At 34.3% G+C, this 17313-nt stretch overlaps 1 long non-coding RNA gene across 1 annotated transcript; it reads right to left on the bottom strand.

Annotated features, from left to right (window-relative positions):
* Positions 1-10495: 10495 nt before the first annotated feature.
* LOC129490540 (uncharacterized) lies at positions 10496-14964 on the bottom strand. The gene is made up of 3 exons (XR_008660281.1): positions 14856-14964; positions 14387-14515; positions 10496-10635 (listed from the first exon to the last, which is right to left on the bottom strand). It is a non-coding gene; the product is annotated as an uncharacterized lncRNA (long non-coding RNA).
* Positions 14965-17313: the final 2349 nt, after the last annotated feature.

The following is a 17313-nucleotide window of genomic DNA, read 5'->3' as shown; positions in this document are numbered from 1 at the left end:
ACACAAACACATTGTTTAGCTGTACAAAACAATATTTTCTTTCTATCTTTATTCCACATGATTTTTTTCTAATTTTACAATTTTTAATCTTTAAATTTTTTACTTTTTAAAACTTTTCTTAAAGATGAAGGCAAAAACACACATATTAGGCGACACAGGAGTAGAATTATCAATGTCACTGTCTTTCACCCCCGTACTTTGTCCCACTGGAAGGTCTTCAGGGGCAATAACAGGCATGGAGCTCTCATCTCTTATGATAACAATGCCTTCTTCTAGAATATTTCCTGAAGAACCTGCATGAGGCTGTTCTACCATTAACCATTGTTATATAAATAGAAGGAATGCACACTAAAATAATGATAAAAAGTATAGTATAGTAAGTGCATAAACCAGTAACAAAGTTTATTATTATTATCAGTGTTACCTACTGTACATAATTGCATTGCTATACTCTTATATTACTGTCAGCTCAGTAGGTTTGTTTACCTCAGCATCAACACAAACAATTGAGTAACGCATTGTACTACAACTTTACTAAGGCTATAGTGTTGCTAGGTAATAGGATTTGTTTCAGCTCCATTATAATTTTATGGGACAATCATCATATATGCAGTTCATCATTGACCAAAATGTCATTATTCAGCACATAACTGTATGTTTTTCTCTCTCAGTTCCTCACTCCACAACTAAATTCTAGTCTTTATTCATTACTGTTCTATTCAATAGCGTATTTTTATCTGATAAATTCTTTAACTATTTTGACATATTTTAGCAGTGTTTCAAAGGCAGTCATCTTTATATTTTATTTATTAAAAAATATTTCATGTGCTTTGAAAAAGATCCTTTTCTAATATGTAAGTTGATGTATGTAAGGAATAAATAACAGGGGGTCATTGGTTAATCATTTCATTAACTGCCTTTACTAAAAAGAACACAATTATTTAACTTGACTTCTATTAAATATTTTTCAGAATGTGTGCTCTTTGTAATTCCTTCATTTGTAAAAATGTAAGGTGTAACATAGCATAACAGATACCATTACCAAAGGTTTAAGAAGAAAAAGAGGGTTAGTTAATTTGAACGACAACAACAAAAAGAGTTTTCGGAGCACCATGACCTTAACAGGAAGCAAGTAAAGAGCTTCTGATAATAGTACTCAGTGACACATTTTCCAGTCCTGTTTTTTTCAAGTGTTTATTTGGTTATAAAATTTTTTTTAAACCACAAACGTTAGCTAAAATAAAGGGCTTAGAAAATGAACAGTTCAGATCTTACGATTAATTGATTAAATGACAACCTGTTACATTTCTTGAAAAAGAGAACCTCATTGATTCATCTTATTGGATTAGAACTGACATGGGAACTAACCTGAGCCAGATTACCTGACAATCTTATTGTCCCTTTGTCCACATCACCTTTGCAAAGAACCTTCCTCACACTCAGTCCTGGAGAGGCAACTCTGAATACCAACTCAGTTCCCACACCAAAGGCAATTGGTGGGGTATGTATTTGGAATTTCTAGTATATTTTATACTTTTTTTTGCCTGGCATTCATACCCACCTACACACATTTATAGTATTTAAAATATGTGTCTAAAACAGATTACAACTCTAACTCTTCAAACTTATTCATATCCAAGACACAACTCAAAGGTTTGAGAAATGAAGGAGCAACATTTCTTAGAGTATACTATCTTCCAGTTATATCCATTCCTCTTCCAATTTTTTTTGGACTGGATATACTAAAAGGTCTTACTATCAAACTCTTAATTAAAATTCAATCATTCTAATACAGGATGATTGTAATAAACATGATTATTTACAGAAAGAGAATAAAGACAGAAACTCTGGGAAAGAAACCCACATCAGTAATGAGACTAGAATATACCTTATATACTAGAACACAGAATTTAAAGGCATATAAAAAGACCAACAAATTTTCAGGTGCATCCGTTTATTCAGTCACTGTCCTGAAAGTGAATTCCTGGGTCTGCAAATGTGGCTGCTCCAGATTCTGCCTAGTGGGAGGGTTTTTATCTCCAATCTTCTTTGTGGGTACATCCTGGGAAGACAGGACACTTTGAGCTACTGATAATCTTTATTTTTTTCTGTACACCAAGCATAGAAAAAGTTTGATTTGGGGGGGGAAATATATCTCTGATGATAAAACATGATATTTTTCTGCATAACTGTAGTAGGTACCTGATTTTATTGATGAGATTCTTTTGGTTGTAACAGACGCAGAGATGCTGTCTTGGGTAGCTTATCTTGGGATGCTCCCATCATTCAGAGCCATTAGACCTAAATTTCTAAACTTCTTTTACTTGGCAACAACCAGACTGTTTGATTTTTCCACTTTTAATGGATGTTGCCTCAGTGTACTGACTGAATAATAATGTTTCCTGGGTACCCTTATCTCCTAACATTTTAAAATGTTGTTTAAGTCTCATGATACATTACAAATGCCAAGCCCAGACTCACAGTGATGGGATTCTTTGTTTGTTTGTTTGTTTGTGTTTGTTCTGGATAGTTTACAGTGCACTATCACTTAGGTCAATGAAAAGCTTTTCCTATGTTTTATTTAATTTCATTTTTTTTCTCTTTACGCACAACCAAATCCCAACTCTAATATGCTTATTAGGGGATCTTGTAGATCTATGTATCCCTAGCAGAATATAAGCACCATGAGAATGGCAATTATATCCTGGCAAATAGTACACATCTAACGTAGGTTTGGTTGTTGGAGAGTGAAAGTGTAGGGGAACGGGGAAGAGAGAGAGAGAGAGTAATAACAGCCACAACATTGTATGTATGGCTACATCAATTGACACTCTCATCAACAGTTCTTGGCACCAACACTTGGTTAAAAATAACTTCTAATTTTTTGCCAGTATGAAAGTAGTATTCTTGTTTTCTCTGATTACTAATGAGCCTGAGCATATCTTCAAATATATGTCAACCAGCTTGGCTTCACCTGCAAATTAAGATTTCTACCTCTTGCCCATTGTTTTCTGAGTTTCCTATAATTTTCTCGTTGATTTGAGAATTTGTTTGCCTATGCCAAATGATACTCTGCTGATTTGGAGTATTGCACACATTTTCTCTCAATCTCTGTGTGTTTGTACTGGAAAAAGCACTACTTTTAATGTAGGTAAACCCATAACTTTTCACATTATATTTTCTGTTTGTTTGAGACATCTTAATCCTCCACATCATTAGAAGGTAATTCCAAATATGATTCTAATAGCTTTATAGTTTACCTTTTAAATTGAAGTCTTTAGTCCACTTGGAGTTGTAAAAAAATGGCATAAATTAAGCATCCCAAACCACTTTTCTCCATGTAGTAAGGAAAATGTTTCCATCATTATCCATAAGAAAATCTAGCCTTGCTTCACTTATTTGTGATGTCATATCTCTTATATTATTACCAGTAGAGGGTCTTGACTGCAAATTATCCAGGTTCTTGAAGTTTTGGACAAAGAATTGGGCAAAACACACGGCAAAGCAAGGAAAGAATGGAGCAACGAAAGCAGAGATTTATTGACAGTGAAAGTACACTCCACAGGATGGGACTGGGCCAAGCAGCCACTCAACGGCCCCCAATACAGAATCTTCTTGGGTCCAAACACCCTCTAGAGGTTTCCCATTGGCCACTTGTTTTTCACCCCATGTAAACGAAGTGGTGTTCTGCAATCAGTCTGATTGGTTGTGGGAAGCAACCCAAACCACTTTTCTCTGAGTAGTATTTGACTCATAAATATGGATTTCACGCTTTGGGATATAATCTACTTTATTTTGCTGTTCCAGTTGTTTCAGCTTTGCCAATTGGGTGTGCTTTCAGTTGGCTTCTGTGCCCTTTTGACATACCCTCATCAATGTGAAACATCATTTTGTTATTTGTTTTTAGCACTTTTTAAACTTTCTGGTACTACGAGATTCTCTAGGTTCATCTTGTATACTTTCCACCCCTATCCCTAGTCCCTTTGATTGGAGAATGGTATTAGAAAACAAGATATGGACTCTAGGTATGTCTGTTATGACTGAGTGTCATTTCTTTTAGGCCCTATCAGCTGACAGAGCAAAAAATTATATGTCAGTGTACTAATCTCTACATATGTACATATCTACAAATATATAGATATCTAGTATGAATAGAGCCTACAAGACTAAAAGGTATTGCACATTAGTATTATAATCTAGTTGATAAAGTTGTTTCCTATGGGAATACAGGTTAATAATTCTGAAACTGCTATACCAGGATATTGGAATTGAACAATTTAGTAAATGAATGGGGAACCGTGAGAACCAGATTTTTCACTTTTGTTGAACCAGATTTCTCACTATTTACAGATTAGGAGGGGATTGATCTACATAGTAATGGATTCATTTTGGAGATATCATTAAGAATTCGTGTTTTATTTAGTGTAAATGAAATGGTTATATATAGAAATATTTTTTCTTTTTTATTTCTTTGGGTTTATTTTCATTGTCCTTTTCAATATTTATGAGTAAAATATTTAGCTCATATCATATTTTTATTGTTTCCTGTTTTCTGGTAGATGTACTTGAAGTTTTTCTTTGCTTTTTAAAAATACTGCTTTAACTAAAATTCAAAAATTTGGCTTTGGGCTATAAGTCATTATTTCCCTCATGAAGTGTTTCTTATCTCAAAGATATTATTTTTAAGTGTTCAAATACATGATATTTTGTATTGCTTTTGATTCTTACTTCATTTTTCACAGAATACATAGTTGTAGGGGAATGGCTCACCCTGGTGACCTTTAATGTATTCGCTAGGCAAAAGCTTGAAATACAGTTTATCTGAATCTTGGCAGCACATCTTATGGTATCACCAGACTTGAGAGTGTGGGAGACCCCTAAGGAGTTGCTGTGAGGCCATCTCCCACTTACCTCTTTATCTGCCATGGAAGGCTATTGTAACACTGTTTCTCATCCCATCCTGGATCTGATGAGTTAGGGGCTTTCTGCTCCACCTTCTTCAGAATAGAACTGCAGAACATAAAGCCCTTTCGCTGCAATCTAGATTTAGTTCCTAAACAAAATGGCAGTCATTCAGCCCCTAAAAGTGGATCTTCGCAGTTTTACCAGTTGAAATTGTCAGGCCTTGTCTTGTCTGTGTGTGTGTGTGTGTGTGTGTGTGTGTGTGAACCTCTATCATATTCTTTTAAATTTAATATTTAGTATAAATCAATTTTGTCAATATTTTGTGTATGCATCAAAATAATATATAATCTAATGTAAAGTCTATAAAAATTAATTTTAGCTTATGTTTAAATGCACTTTAATCTTCCATATATTTGCTTATGTCTGTATCATCAATCTTAGCATGAGATGGAGTATATCAAATTCCCCCACTGTATTTGTTGATTTCTATGTTTCTGCTAGATGTTCTATCAAATTTTGCTTTATTTTTGGAGCAAAATATTATTTATATTTACTTTAAATTTTTAGATATGGTTGACACACTTTTTTCTTATACTGGTATATCATGATTTTTTGTTTTTTATCAAAAATATTTCTTTCTTTTGGTTACTATTTGCTTGTTGTATCTTTTCCTTGATTTTAGGATAAACAAATTTATCAAAGGAACGTGTATATTTGTTTAGTAATATGAAAAAGATTATTTTATTTCCTGATTTCCTTCTATCCCTAACTTCCATTTTCATGAGACAAATACTTTGAACTGTTTCAGCTATTTCTTCTTGTATTTACCTTCAAAATTCTATACAACCAATTTATTCTGGTATTTCTTATAGGTAGACAAGAATTTAACTCTCCCACAAAACCTCCAAGGCCTCTCGTCCACCAAACATATAAACACATAAATTTGCTTTCTAAGTGTCTACATTGACTTCCTAAAATTTTCATTTTGCATTATGTAATTTCACCTACATTTTAATAATTATGTAACTAACATCTAAAATAAGAATTTAGATGTTGTTACATTCCTTTTTACACACTTTATTTATTCCTGAATTAACATGTGCTTTATTTTTCTGCGTGACTCTGAGATAACCCCAAATTTTCTCAGAAAGTATTAAAAGTCTCATCTGAATACATACAAATATACCCTTTTAAAATTTATTAGATTTTCTTCTTAGAGTCTTGCCCTCTAGAACTAGATGCTGTTTGAGCAGCTTTCTTCAAAGTCCCCACTTCATCATCTTCCTCGAAAGTGACCATTCATCTCTCCCTTCTCTTGCATTGAGTTTTGGATTTCCGTATTTATCCTTCTAAGTGATCTGATAATCTATTACTGCAAAACAAACCATTTCTAAACATAATGGATTAAAATAAATATTTCCTTTTTTCCCTATTTTGAAGGTCAAGTATTAAGGAAGGGCTTTACTAAGAAATTTGTCTGTGGTGTACCCAGTGCCAACCGAAATAGCTTGGGCTTAATGTTCTACATCCAAAATGGTTTCTTCACTCTTATATTGATTACTGCAATGTCCCCTGGCCTTTCCTACATTCCACATAGTTTGCCATTCTCCATTGTCTTCCCTGTAGCTTCGTCTCCTCACAGCATGGTGGTCTGAGCCCTTCTTACATGACAGATGGTTTCTGAAGTGGCAGCTGCCAGACCAGTTAAAGGTCATTCATGGAGCTGTCATGCTTCACTTATATAATATTTTATTAGTCAAAGCAGTAACAGAGGTTGTCAGATTGAAGTGGGTATAGAAATAGATTCTGACTCTTGATGAAGGAGTGGGAAGTTCGTATTGCAGAGAGCACATAAAATAGAAAATACTTTGGTGACCTGCTTTGGAAAATTTGCCATACATAGTTTATTTCTTCATTTTATGGAGCACCATATCTAGTGACTTCTAAGTAAAGGCATATTGAAAGTAAAAATTTTGAGAACTCTCTTAATTTCAAAATTACTTTTTCCTAATGTTTGCTAATTTAGCTAGGTATAGAAGGGTAGACTGAGCATCATTTACTCTTAATGTTTTAAAGACATTGCTTTATTATTTTTTAGATTTTCTGTGCTGCTCTCTGGATGTCCAGTGCCAATGATTTCTGATGGTTTTATGTAATTTTTCTCTTCCATATAGCTTTTGATTTTTTCTCCCTTTTATTCTAATTTTCATGATGATCTGCCTTAATGTGCTTCTATTTTTATTCATTGACCTAGATCATTTATTGTTCTGTTTATCTTGGAAACACATATTTCTTAGTTCTAGGATATGTTATTAATTCTTTCGTAACTTTCTCCTCAGACTTTTAAAAGTAATTTTATGGAAGGAATAGACCTGAAAAAGTAAAAAAGTCATAAGAATGTAGCTTGATAGATTTTTACAAAATTAACATGCCTGTGTAACCAGTATCCAGATCAAGAAACAGTGCATTATTAGCATGCCAAAACCCCTTTGCAACTCCTTCCAATCATTAAACCCCATACAGTAGCCACTATCCTAACTTCTAACACTGTATAGATACATTTGTGTCTATTTGTGAACTTTACATATATGGAATCATACAGTATGCATTCTTTTGTATCTGGCTTATTTTGCTCAGCTTTATGTTTGTGGTATTCATACATGTTGTTAATTATAGTTTTGGCTTGTTAAATCTCATTGCAGTAGAATATTTCCTTTTATACATATGCCACAAAATATTTGCACACTTTACCATAGATAGACAACTAGATTTCTTCATTTTTTAGGCTACCACCTACAGGACTGCTACAAACATTATTTGTCTATTAGTGGACATATTTAAGCATTACTGTACGTAATGTTGTATGTAATCCTGTTTTTTTCAAAAAATATTATATTTTTCACCCTTCACAATTAGATTTATGATCCACCTGGAATGTGTGTGTGTGTATGTGTGTGTGTGGGTATGTGTATACATTTTAAGGTAGACAGCAAAATTCCTTTTTCTTTCTTCTATGGATATTCCATTTCCCAGCACAGTTTTATTGAAAAGACCACTCTTTCCCCACTTCTCTGCAAAGTCATTTTCTTAAAATCATAAATAAATAAATGTGTTTTGCACTTCATTTTGTTCTATTCAGCGTTTGTCTATCTTTGCATCAATTTCCCAGTATTTTAATTATCATTGCTTTGTAAAAAGGGCTTATCTTAATAACCAATACAATATGGTCGTTTTTTAATTGCCTTTGAGTTTTTGTAGAAATGTAGAAGCAACCTGTCAGTTTTACACACACACACACACACACACACAATTCTGTATTTTTTATTGGAAATGGCTTTTATCCATGGAACAAGTTGGAAATAGTTGATATATGAGAGTTGAGAGTTGGTAGTGAGAGTTCCAATCCGTGAGCATCATATATCTCTCCATCTATATAGAACTTCTTTAATTTATCTTGTTAATATGTGTAGATTCGATGTCTTGCAAACTTTAGTTGAATTTTTCCTTGTTTCACTTTTTTATATTACTGACAAATTTTCACTTTCCATATGCCTATTGCTAGCATTTAGAAATGCAATTAATTTTTGTATATTTACCTTATATATAGTCACTTTGCTACATCTAGCTACTCTGCCAAAGAGTCTGGATGTTCCGCATACACAAAGATGTCATCTGCAAAACTAATTTCTTGCTTTGTGAACTAATGTCTTTTGTTCTTGACTTCTTTTTTGTTTCTTTTTCTCTTTCTTTTTTTTCTTGATTTCTTTAGTTGCTGGGATTTTAGTACAATGTTTTCTGCAGGCAGTGATAGCATGCATCCTTCTCTTGTTCTTGATCTCTATGGAAAATCTTTCAATAAATTTATCATTAATTATAATATTAATTATATTATTTTAATTATAATATTTTTTAAAGATGTAGCTTTTAAAAGGCATTCTTTATCAGATTAAGAAAGTTCTTTTGCATTCCTCACTTGCAAAGAATTTTTATTACAAATGGGTGTCAAATTTTATTTTCTCTGCATCTGTAGAGATGATCATATATTTCTTCTTTTCTCTGATAATATGTTGAATTGAATTGATTTTATCTCAGGGCTATTTTAGCTGTTCCTCACAAGTTTTGATATATAATATTTTAAATTTAATTTAGTTCAAAATAATTTCTAACTTTCAATTGTATTTCAAAAAACATTGATTGAATATTTCACTGAAATTATTGTTTTTGGAGTACATGTGATAAATGTATTGTTATAGCATTATACAAAATTCCTTATATTTTAGTCACATATTGTGAAATCTGCACGGATGAAATGCTGTGATGCTAAGAATTTGCTTTGAAATAACATGGGACTAATAGAAAATAAAACTATTTGTTAGCTCTAAACTTAACTACACTCTTCTAATATTCAGATTCTAAATATGCCATTGATTATGAGCTCGTAATACAAGTAGATAAGAAAGATGAACCTTTAATAATGATGATAGGAACCAATTAAACTAGACCTGTGTATGTACATATGTGTGTGCTGTATATACACACACACACACACACACACACACACACACAAACCAAGAGACAGACCAAGTCTGAGTTCAAGATACTTTAATTCAGTTTTAAACTTAATAAGTTAAACTTTTAAGGCTGTATTTTCTTCATTTATGAAAAGATTATAAATCCTTCAGTGGATTATAAAGATTAAATGAAATTCCGCACCTGAAGTTTTAATATCATTCTTGGCATATGGTATGTACCCAATAAAACTGGTCTTTACTACTAAGAGGATTGTAAGCTTGGCTTCAAGACAAAACATCAGGAAAAAGCTTCTCTTTTGTTGAATATGAAGAAATCTAGTAACCTGTAGCTTTCTTCTGAATGTGTATAATGAAGTTTGAATATAGATTTGCGATACTGAAGAGTCTCTTTCCAGAACAAGTATAGGAAATACTTATTTAATTATGTTTCAAAACCTTAGGCAGTCCCTTAATGAGGCTCAGCTTAAACTACAAAGGCTTTTGGAAGAAACAGGGAGTTGAACTAAAAAATTTAGATCACTTCATCTGTTGAATGCCATGGAGTGAGGTTGGGGAGGGGATGACCCCTGGGGAGGCACACTACATTTTCTGTTGCTGTCCTCAATAACAAACCAAACCACAGTAGAGGTACTGTGGGTGTATAGATTTTAAAGAACCCAAATACACTCTTGCAGCTCATACAAATATGTTTAGAGATAAATCCATGTTGGATATAAGTAGCCCTTTTACTCATATGCTTGGGATTTCACTGATTCTCGTAATTCCACCCAAAGGTAGAATTTTAACTCACTCAGGGATCAAACTAGTGTTAGGAATATGGTGTACAGTATTTTAGAGTAATCATATATATTTTAGAGATGACAATTTAGAGATCATCTAGTCCACACACTGCAATTAAAAGTTAGAAAACCATGGCACAGAGAGGTTAAGTGCTTTGTAAAAGGTTGCACATCAAGTTAACCACTAATCATGGAATCATTAAAAAAGAAAGTCATCACTACTTTAAATTTACAGTCGGAAAATTTAGAACTGGATTTAGCCTTTGAAATTACCTTGTCATCCCTTCTCATTTTGTGGATAAAATAACTATGGTCGGTAGACCATAGTTTAGCAGCCCTGGGATTTGGAATCACACCCCTCACCACCAGTCCACAGCTCTTCTGTCCATGCTATGTGGCCTCGAGCTTTTCAGGCATGTCTGTGACACAATGATGTTAGTTGGGAAATTTAATTGATATGGCATAGCACAAGACGTAACTATAATTATAACCACAATTGTTTTATTATTGTTATTGATACAGAGAATTAAATAGTTTTTACTCAGATATTTGAAAAAAAGAGCTATTTCTACCCCATTACTTGCTGCCAGGTGTAGTCTCCTTTCTGGCACTCACTTATATTTCTGTTTTTTACTTTACTCTTCCTTAAAAAAAAAATTCCCATTATATTGTTACCATGGAAATTGTTCTCTTCTCCATCAATTTTCCCAGTCATTTGAAGCTATTTCTTTTATGGAATATGTTCTGGGCATCTTTAATTCTTAAGGGAGATCTTATGCACTTTAAGTGTTAATGCTGAATTTATATTTTCCTGTTTCCATTGAATGCACTTTCCTCACACTAAAAGCTTACCACACCCATAGAATCTCTATTTTAAATGAATGCCATCCATTACACACAGTCTCCTATAGATGTCACTATACACCATATATTAAGACAACTAACGCAATGCCTTTTACTCGACAAATAGATTTTTTGACAAAACTCTATTGCATTAAGGCTCATCAGATTATGTCTGTGATTCTCTGTGGTTTCACATAATAAGGTCTAGGCTGACATTGTAAAAATTTGCAATGACATTAAGAAAACAAATGACTTACACTGAGATTCTCACTCTCTAAGTAACATATGCCCTGTCCTTTATCTTGATTTTGTACCAGGTGGCCAAATTAAGAAATAGGCAAAATATAGTGGTTTAAAAACTGTATTTAAATGGTGGCGGGTGCCTGTAGTCCCAGCTACTCGGGAGGCCGAGGCAGGAGAATGGCGTGAACCCGGGAGGCGGAGCTTGCAGTGAACCGAGATCGTGCCACTGCACTCCAGCCTGGGAAACAGCAAGACTCCGTCTCAAAAACACAAACAAACAAACAAAAACTGTATTTAAAGTAGGAATATTTAGTATTTGACTTTCAGGTATTATGTGCCTATCTTACAAGTTTACAGATTGGATTATTTCCCTTTAGAGTTTTAAATGAAAGCACTGATCACATGCTTTTGTGGCCAACGGTGGTTGTCTGATGGCTTTCACTCACACAGCAGATTCAAGAAAATGACTCCTGCATGAAATTGATGAAAAGTACATTCAAGACCTCATTTAGACACTTCATTCCAGGATTGAGAAACTGAGCCTTATGGATGATAAATGACTTGGCCAAAGCCACAAATGATAATATAGGCAGATTTCTACATCATAAGTGGTTTTATATTTTGCTTAGAAATGAAGATCGAAGCCTAATTAAGAAGCTAGAGCAGCTAGGGAAAAATGTTCAGAGCAAGCTTTGTACAACAATTATGTTGACAATCAAAGCCATAATAATATACATACTTATTGAGGACCTTATGCAACAGCTATATATGGATCATCTTGCATAATCCTCACAAGTATATTACATATTGTCTATTTTTCTATTTAAAAAATGGAGTTATGTGTTGGTAGTTACGAAGCAATATTGCTATAGTAGTGAGACACATTGGGACTAGTAAGATATAGATAATAATAACACTAGTAAAATATTTTTAACCACCTACTATAGTCCAGGTAAATATAATAAAAGTAACATTTATTAAGCACTTACATGCCCGGCATTGTGCTAGACTCCTTACGCAATCACACAAATACGTTATCCTTAAAACAGCTACGAAAAATAATTACTACTATTAATATTCATAAGAAGAAACAAGAATGTCAAGAGGACAAATAACTTGTACCAAGGTACCCATCCACTAGGAATTGGAGCTAACTTTGACTTCAAAATCTAGGCTTTTTAATACATCACAGGTAGCACTAGGCCTAGGATAGGTGCCAGGAGAAGGGGTAAATATATACATACACACACAGACACATACACAGATACACATACATTCGTACAATTATGTCAATATAAGTCTATGTATATATTTTATCTATACGCAATTTTATACTAAATATAATGAGTAAAATCAATAAGTAATTCTAGAACTATGGAGTTGATTGTAGGAAAAGAAGTCAAACATTTAGTAACTAAGCATCTTAACCCATAATTTTTTTTTTTTTTTTGGTCCTGGAAATGAAACACTTAAGAAAAACAAAATAAGAAAAGAAAATAATTACTTATCCCTAAACAACAAGCTTAGGCTTTCCTTCTTCGGTGAAGGATAACAATAAAGATGAGAGGGGATACAGGAAAGAGGGAACAGCTACCTAAGGGTCCAGTGTTTATTCTCACTGAAGAAAAATGATGATTCTGGAACGTCCAGGTAAAAGCTAAAGTTCATCGAAAGGATGAAAGTTAACAACAACAAAAAGTGACAAAATTGCCCATTTAAAATCAGCCATCTCAGTAACCTGGATTAAGTTAACTATATCAAAAATCACTAAATGACGCAATGGTTAATGCCACTTAAAGCTACTTTTTGAAAAATTGTTTACTTAGGTGAAGAATAAGTTTATCTCCAGTGTGTCTTCCAAACTTCAAAACCAAGAATTTTAAGTAGTGTGGTTGCCATTGTTTAATGTTAAAAAATGGCAATTTATTTATTTGCTTGTTGAAGGAATCACCTTCCATTAGTTTAAATACCAAAATCAACTGGTCCTTTCTCCCTCTGAAGTATTATTTTGCAGGATTTGCAAATATTGTGAGGGTGTGTCACTGTTTGGGCTGTGTCATCAGGAACTACCACAGCACTGAAACAAGGAATGGATTAAAGACGGATTCAAAAGCCCAGCAAAAGTTGAGGACAAACTTCCATTGAAATGCTAATATACATAGCCTCAGAATACACCAAAGGTTTTCTTGTATTGGCTGTGCCTCTTGCTATTTGTAGAGTCCTGGGTAACTCCATCAACTTTCTGTGCCTGCTTTCCCTTATCTCTAAAATGCTATTAGCATGTACCTCATAGAATTGTCCTGATAATGTAAGGACTTAGAATAGTGCTGTGTGATCATTACTATCATTATTGAAATAAGTATCATCATGTTATTTCTTGTTTATTCATCCTGTAGTTGTTCATCTGGATATGAGGTGGCTGGTTTTTCATGTCATTTTGATATCCAATGACAGTGATCTAATCTTGTCCTAGTTTGCTCTGGGTTTTGTTTTGTTTTGTTTGAGTCATAGTCCATGATAGATGAGATTTCTTAAAATTTCACAATCCATGGAAGTACATTGAAGAGAAGGATGCCATAGTTGATTATATTAATTCTGCAGCTTAGTGGTTTTTTTGTTTTTATGTTGTGCTAATACATATTAAATTTAATATAGTTCAGTTGCCAAACTCCACTCTTAAAGAACTATGCCAAATTAATCCAAATATTGCCTAGAAATGCATTTCCTTACAGGGGTAGGCATTGTAGAATTTTATTCCCATTATTCTGCTGTAAAGTTGTACTTAGTATATATCTCTAGTTTTCCTTCTCCACTGGTTCCTTTCTCTTCTCCTTCATATTCTCTATCAAAGGTTATAACTTCTTATGAGTCAAAGGCACTGCCATAATTGGGGACACCTTACCAGAGGATAAATTAGATGTCTGCTTCTGTTTAATTTCTGAAGTTATTCCAAAAAAATGATTTTGTTCCTCACCCAAGTGAATTTCTTCCCTTCTCCTGATGAAATTCCAGGATTAGAAATCTATTTCTCTGTGTAAATCAATAACCTCTCCAGGCAGTCTCTTTCAAAATGAAGATACTCACGGGAGTGTTCATCATTAAGCTCTTAACACCTCTGTGTGAAGGATTTTCATCAGCTTTTTCCCACTATGAAAAGACAGCTTGACCCTGCAAGCCGGGCTTGGCTCGTGTGGAACTGTGCAGACACCGAAGCTGGAAGAAAATGAGGGTTGGCTTCAGAGAGGGAGAGGAGTGACATATTTGCATATGTTTCAAACATTTCTAGAGTGGTCTGCGTAGGAGCAGTTTTAGGCACATAGAGCGTACCTTTTCTAATTGAAGTGTCCCTGAGGAGCAAAGAATAGAAGAGTTAGGCAGTACAGTTTGTCCCCACCAGCTGCCCCAACAGATCCCTTATGGCAAGAATTCATGGTGACTGAGATACTGGGGACAGTTATGAAGGTGAAAACAGTAGATGAGTGGTGAGGGGTGTATGTGGGAGCCATACTTGGGGAGGTGGCCGGGCAGGAAACATAGGAACACCAAATCTCACCTCCAGTCCACATAGGAGACACCCAAGAGAGGAAAGTTTTAGTCTCATATGTGTGGACATAGTTTTTAGAAGGCAATAGGAAAGCAGGTGCTACACAAAGAACAGAGGTTCCTTAGAATGTTAACTGCCCACGCACTGAAAGGGGACACTTAGAGGAATATCCACAACTGTCTATTTCTAAGTCTGTATTCTTTTCTTGCATGCTGCAAAACTTGCTTTGTTCTTGTTTTCTCAAAAACGAGGTAAAAATTCTAACTCTACAGTTTCTAGGAGACAACTGATCTATTTGTTGTCTGCTTGCTTCTGCTCCAAGGAACCAGAAGTGTTTACTTGGGCACGAGCAACCGGGTAAGGCACTCTGCTTGTCCCTTTGATCTATAGCAACCAGGCAAATCAGCATTCTCTCCGTTTCCCAGGACCTGAAACCAAGCTAAGCCAACCAGAGGCTTGAAGGACTGTACATCCATTCTCCTTTCTATTGTGTTCTTGATTGTTTTTCCTGAGAACTTTCAGAGAAGACTGCATTTGCTGTAGACAGATGCCTGTGTTCTCTAAGCTGATGCAGCAAATATTCAAAAGCACCAATACAAATTTGATGTCTGTTTGGTGAAAATTTTCTCAAACCTAGATATTAAAAATTATTTTTCACATTTGTTCTAAGTTAAAATATTTTCAGAACTTCTTTGGGCATAATAATTTAAAACAAATAAGTTAAAATCTGGCCTCCAAGAGTAACTATTTGTTTATTTCCAACATTTGTGGACTCTGCAAATTCATTCTAGGGGTTGTAGGGATTGTTTTCCAAATCTGCAATTTATTTCTGATTATTCTTAAAAGGCTTTACAAGAAAAAACTAATTGTTTACAATTCCAGAACCAACCGTGAGCTCAGCTTTTTCTCACTTTTGTATATAGGTACTTCTACTACCTATGAGCATAATCTCGTTTCACCTACCTTGAGTGAGTAATGTTTACAGGCCTGGCCTGTGGGCAAATTAAACACTCTGCTGAAGCAGTGGCAGTTACAGTACAACTAAGCTGTCTGATCAGAGAATAACAGAGCTAGAAAGATATTTGATTGAATCCTATGTACAATTGTAATTTAATACTATGCCCCAATTTATTTCTGCCCTACTTTCAATTCAGTTTTGGATATCTCCAATTCACGCTACTATCATTAAGATGTTTCTTAATGCTATTTGAGCATAAATAATACAATAGTTCTAAGCCATGCTTAAACAAATATTTCTTAATTCTGAGCCTGAGAGTTAAAATATTCAAAGTTAAAGAGAGTATCAATTTTCTGCTACATTGGGCAACATTTAAACAAAAGAATCATTGACCAGATATGTTTTTAGGTCACTTTTCTCTCCTTTGGGTCTCCTTTTAAAAGAGTTAAGGGTCAACAAATAAAATTTTAACTACTTACTAACTCTACTGACATAGTTTTAATTTTTTAAATATTTTTTCACTTTTTTTATCTGGAAATTTATACAAAAACACTTATTCAAGCAGAAAGAAAATGGATAGCATATGTGTTTATCACCAGTGTGTCAATGACTTAGGCGTTGTGCTTCTCAACTCTCTGAAGTTGGCAGAGCAGGATAGGTACAATACTATCTTCTCCAGTTTATAGTTGAAGATAGAACTGAGGTTGAAGGAGATGACATGACTGGCTTAAGGACATACAGTCTGTAATTGGTATAATTGGACTTTAATGCTGGTGTATGTCTCCCAAGTTTCTGGTGAGTATTTAAATGCGGTTTCATTTATAAAATATGAATATTCCTTTTAAGAATGATGCCCCAAATTGAGGTGCTCACTATAGGCTGAAATGTTACCTTGCAATTATTACAAGTGTCATGCTTTTAATCTTTGGCTGGGAGACCAAAAGTATTTATTTTATTTCGTATATTTATAACATAGAAGAAAGAGTACCCCAGAATTATGTTATTCTTGAGTAGTGACACAGGGCCTGCCATGACCTTTCAGTGAACTTGAGCCTGTGCAGCAGGTTGGGGAGCCCCAGAGTGGTCAGGTGACTACATTGCCATCTGCAGTTCTGGACTGGTCATCTGGCCAGTGCTGACCTTTCAGAACATGATCCAGTGAAATCCAAACCCTGAGAGCGGCTGGCAGGCAAAATCTGCTCCTCAATGTCAGTTTCACTGCTGAGTCGCTTAATTGTCCACTACAACTTGTAAAGGGCCCATTAGGCTCAGGTCATGAACCTCCCATTTAGCATTAATGGATAATCAAATCCCATTTGATCTGAAATACTTTTGTCTCGATTGTATTTCCTTCATAATTATAAACACCTAACACTTTCATAACATAAACTTTAATGGAATGACATCTCTTTATAAGTCTGACTTTAAGAAACTAACAAACACCTATTGTCAAAGCTGAACCATCAAGATAATATAATTTTATTAAAATCATATCCTCAAACCACATGA

This window comes from Symphalangus syndactylus, chromosome 9 (genome assembly GCF_028878055.3).
Source record: "Symphalangus syndactylus isolate Jambi chromosome 9, NHGRI_mSymSyn1-v2.1_pri, whole genome shotgun sequence".
In the NCBI taxonomy this organism is placed as follows: domain Eukaryota; kingdom Metazoa; phylum Chordata; class Mammalia; order Primates; family Hylobatidae; genus Symphalangus; species Symphalangus syndactylus.
The sequence above is the reverse complement of the archived record's forward strand: the minus strand, read 5'-3'. Positions and strand labels throughout refer to the sequence as shown.